Here is a 5,499-nt window from a genome sequence, read left to right on the forward strand (position 1 = left end):
CATGGCGGCTAAAGGTGTCCGACCCCACAGGCTCGAACAGAGGGGGAAGGTATGTGAGACGGTGACCGGCAAGGTGCTGGAGGGCAGGTATGTGTCACCTAGGATGCTCTCCTATGAGGCGTTGGGGAGCGCTTGGGCGGATACGTGCCACCGAGCAGCCTGGGCTCAGTGGGGGAAGCCGGCAGTATAGTGTTAGTGGCATTAAGCCACTAACACGTTGTAGTGTGTAAGTGGCTCCAAGCCACATAATCCGGGCCGGCTTTTCTGGAGTGACCAAAGTGAAGGGTGGGATGGTCACTTCCACGTACCAGGTGGGGCTGGTACCAGGCCATATAAAGCCTGGGCCTACAGGGCCTAAAGAGGAGCTGAGACCTCTGCAGGTCTGAGAGACCTGGCTGGCTGTGTGCAGGAGCCATTTTGAGTACCAGTGTGTAGACAGGAATGCTACATGTTTAGTAAGTGCTCAGACAAGCAGGATTTCCTTTATGTTTGCCTGATGTTAAGGCCTGTATTTTGTTTTGTTTGCTTGGAAATAAACCCAGGCAGAGCCTGGACTAAAGACTTTATCGCAAGTGTCACTGTCTCTGACTGCTTATGTCCAGGTTGCTACCGATCCTAAACGCTAACCCCTCACAATATAATAACACCGGCGTGTGCCGGCCCATGTGACCTTGCTGCTGATCCCACATGATCTCCTGCTTGGCATCTCCTTCCCCTACTGCTGCTTATGCAACCCACCCTTCATCATCATTGGCGATGGGTAATACACTAGTACAGTACAATATTATACAATTGCACTCCAATGCAACAGCACAGAGAACACAGTGATAAGGCTGAGGACAGAAAATGATGTCACCTGCAGTCCTATGTAACACTACAGAGAACACAGTGATAATGCTGAGAACAGATGATGTACTGTAGTACAGCAGATGTCACCTACAATCCTATGTAAAAGCACAGGGAACACAGTGATAATGCTAAGGACAGATGATATAGTAGATGTGACCTGCAGTCCTATGTAACACCACAGATAACACACAGTAACATGTTCAATAACATGTTAAATGTTCATTTATTTTTCACAGTAGTCTTTTATATTAATTAATTATTGTTTTTGATAATAACGACCATATTCATTTTCCTCTTTTAATGTGGTTTGGTGTGTTTTTTGGAATGTTTAGAACAAATTAATTGGATTTACATCGATTCCTATGGAAATAATTATGTCGAGTAGCAACAGTATCAGGTAAAGCCGGCGATCGCGATTTTGTTGTGAGAAATTGTGCTCAGGTGTTTTTTGAGCATAAGAGATGCTTCTTCTTGAAAAAATCAGGTATTGCATCGCTGCCGTCCGCAATAAGATTGCGCAATTATTTAGCACAAAAATTAATAGGACTTTCCAATGTTAAAAACACATTGCAGGAAAAGAGCAGGATTATTTATTATGGGGTCAAAATTGGTGACATGTTCACTATTAAGGGAGCCACAGGCCAAAAGGCCACAAGCAAACTAAATAACTGGAGGTATAAACAGTAGTCCCAACTCAGTCAAAAATTGCTGCCGGTCACCAAGAAGTATCCAAGTATATTGCATTTAGGAAAATGACAAAGAGTCATGAAGAGATGCCGCCAGTGGTTAAGCTAAGAAACACTGTATTTAACTTTCTGAGCGGGAATGAGAGTGGTCACATGTGGAAAGTAGGGCTGTGCGATTAGTTAAAGGGGTTGTCCCGCGAAAGCAAGTGGGGTTAAGCACTTCTGTATGGCCATATAAATGCACTTTGTAATATACATCGTGCATTAAACATTGGCCATACAGAAGTTATATACTTACCCCCTCCGGTGTTGGCGTCCCCGTCTCCATGGCGCCGACCGAAGCCTTCTTCTGCCTGGATTAGACGCACTTGCGCAGTCTGCCCTCTTCTGTCCCGCTCCGGCGTGCTCGCGCCGCAGAGGTCTTCTGCGCATGCGCAGAAGACCTGTGCGGCGCGAGCACGCCGGAGCGGCCCCTTCAGCCGGACAGAAGAAGCAGATTGCGCAAGCGAGTCTAATCCAGGCAGGAGAAGGCTTCGGTCGGTGCCATGGAGACTCCTGAAGGTAGCTGGGAGCCAGGAGATTTTAAATTTGCCGGGGGCTCCCGGGCTTCTGCGCATGTGCCTGACGTCATCGTCTGGCGCATATGCGCAGAAGGCCGACGGCGGGTCTGGGAGGACCAGATCTCTGGGGGACAACACGGACAAGCTGGGTGAGCATTTTCAGCTGCCCTGATGGATCTGATCCATCAGGACAGCTGAATATCTAACTTTTTACGCACTTTTATTTACTTTTTTGCGATCGGCGCTATCCATTGGATAGCGCCAATTGCAATGCTGGGTGTGACTGCCCGCATCCTGGGATGACAGCTCCATGCTGTCATCTACCTGTGGGCACCGACAGCATGGAGCTGTCACGTCCTCAGGCAAGTGGGCATTAATCCTAAGAGGATGCATAAAACGACGTCCTCTAGGATTAAAGCCCACTTACTGAGGACGTAGTTTCCCGATGAGGCCGTCACTAAGGGGTTAAAGAAAGCCATTTTGTAAGCATCACTACACACTAATTCTAACACTACCCCCAACCATTCCAACAATGTAAAACATATGGGCCTGTGTGTTTCCGGTTGCCCATTCTCCTTTCAGAAACATTTCAGGGCCTGGCCTACCAAATAATTGTTGTGTCATGTTTTTTCCCCATCTCCCCCTTGCCCCCCGCACACACTTTAAAATGAAAACCCAAAGCCGCTATGAAGCGATTAACTTTAGCTACAGACCAGCCCATAGTGGACGGGTATTCCAACCAGTACAGTAAAGCTCCCACCCTGTCGTCATCTGTCTGAATATCACCTAGTGAGACCACCCAATCTTCCCATTCCCACCAAGTTGCCTCATAAGCTGTTTAAGTCCCCGGTACTAAAGATACAAGAATCAGATGATTTGCCACTTGTCGACCAATTTCCAAAGCCAAGGCAGGCACATCATCCCGTCCTCTTCTGCTTCCAGAGCTAATTATCAAAAACGCTCCCACTCAAAGCGAGAGAATCCGCTATTCAATTCTTTACACCAAGTACATGTACCGCCACTACCCACATAAACCTTATAACATGATAACATTATCATGCAGCAAACTTACTACTGGAAAGGGTGGGTAGGGAAAAGCTGTTAATAGCCTGAACAATCCCCAAATTGTTACAATGAAACCTAACTTTCTTATTGCAAAACCATTCAGACCATAGCATCACTGTGACAATAATTGGGAAAAGCCCAAGCACCACCAACTTCCTAACCCATCCTGAGTCAACCCACTCATTAGGTCATTGACCAGGGCATCATAGTACTTGAAAAATGCACCAAACTCCTACCTACCTGCCACATCTGTAAATAGTTTGCAGTCAGAATTCTCAATTGACTTCAAAATCATTAACGATTTCCCATTGTAATTTTCCAAAAAGGACATCCACACCTCCAAATCTTCCCTGTGTTCTTTCCCCAAGCGAATATAATGATAGATTGCTTTTACTCCTGATCTGATGGCCTCCAAAACGTCAACAAAAAACTTTCAATGGGCATTATCTGAGACGCAAAATTATTCTTTCTCTAACAGGGATTGCAATTCTCACAGCATAATCTTATTGAACCACTGGACCCTATTAACCTTTTTGTTGCTAAGGCCTTAGTCACACGGACGTTTTTTCGCGCGATTTGCGCATCGCATGACAGATGCGCATGCGCAAATCGCGTGACCGGCGCCGAAAAATCGGCCGAAAAAATGCCCGAAAATCTGCTCCTAGCCGCGTTTCATTAGAAATGGGCCGGAGCTGTCCAGCGCATTGCATTCAATGGAGCCGGCAATACAGCCGTCTCCATTGAAAGCAATGCGCTGCGGGCGAGCCCGGGATGAATTGTCGGGAAGGGCTTAAATATATAAGCCCTTCCCTGCAATTCATCCTAAAATGTGTTAAAATGAAAAAAAAAAATTGTATACTCACCTTTCCGCTGCAGCCGGAGTTCTGCCACGGCCGCTGTCAGTTCTCCTGAACTGCTTCTCGGCACTATTCAGCCGGCGGGGCTTTAAAATCCCCGCCTGCCGAACGATCTGCCTCTGATTGGTCACAGCCTGACCAATCAGAGGCAGGTTTCACTCACACACCCATTCATGAATTCATGAATGGGTGAGTGACTGCTGCCTCTCATTGGCTCAGCGGGACCAATCAGGAGCAGCTCCCGCTGAGCCAATGAGAGGCAGCAGTCACTCACCCATTCATGAATTCATGAATGGGTGTGTGAGTGAAACCTGCCTCTGATTGGTCAGGCTGTGACCAATCAGAGGCAGATCATTCAGCAGGCGGGGATTTTAAAGCCCCGCCGGCTGAATAGTGCCGAGAAGCAGTTCAGGAGAACTGACAGCGGCCGCGGCAGAACTCCGGCTGCAGCGGAAAGGTGAGTATACAATTTTTTTTTATTTTAACACATTTTAGGATGAATTGCAGGGAAGGGCTTATATATTTAAGCCCTTCCCGACAATTCATTCAGCGCTCGCCGGCAGCCCATTGCTTTCAATGGAGACGGTTGTATTGCCGACTCCATTGAATTCAAAGGGCAAACATCGATCTTCTCTGCCACAGCTGTTACAGCTGTGGCAGAGAAGAATGATTTGTCTTCTATATGTTCTCAATGGGGTCGGCGCTGCTGCCGCCGGCCCCATTGAGCGCATACAGAGAAGAGAACAGGAATCGCAGATCGCACATAGGTGCGATCTGCGATTTCTGTTCTATAATTTCTCGGACGAGCGTATAAAAAGCGCTCATGTGTCCGATACCATTGCAAAGCAATGGTTTTATAAAATCGCCGGACGCATGCGCAAATTGCGGCTAAAAACGTCAGTCTGATTAAGGCCAAAGAGTGTAATTTATCCATGGCAACCTACACTTCATAGCCGTCGTGTCCATGGTAATGCACAGGAATTTCAAACAAATAGAAGGCCCTTCTGTCTTTTAGGAGCTAACAGGACTGTGAAAAATTGTGACACCCACTGAACAGTTGAAAGCAACGTAAAGCATATCTGCAGACTTGCCGGATGTAGACTAAAAAATAATCCAGGTAATGAATTACCAAGCCAATACCCGCTACATTCTTTACCTCCCACTCCAAAAAAGAGCTAAATGCCTCAAAATCAACGGAAGAAATTGCACATCCCATAGGCAAACTTCTATCTGCTAAGTACACCCCTTCCCAATAACATCCCAACAAACAGATGCTTTTGGGATGAACTGCTAGAAGGCAAAAATCGATCTTTGACAATAATGCGCCCATATTTTCGAACCCAAATAACTGCTGCATCAATTGATGTGGAAACTACGGAACAAAGCTATGCCTTCATTAACCGACGCACCTTTTACATACCATAAATGATGAATCAGACAAAATTTATTCAGCTCCTTTTTGAAGACTACACCTAGTGGAGA

The sequence above is a fragment of the Eleutherodactylus coqui genome, chromosome 2 (genome assembly GCF_035609145.1).
Source record: "Eleutherodactylus coqui strain aEleCoq1 chromosome 2, aEleCoq1.hap1, whole genome shotgun sequence".
In the NCBI taxonomy this organism is placed as follows: Eukaryota; Metazoa; Chordata; class Amphibia; order Anura; family Eleutherodactylidae; genus Eleutherodactylus; species Eleutherodactylus coqui.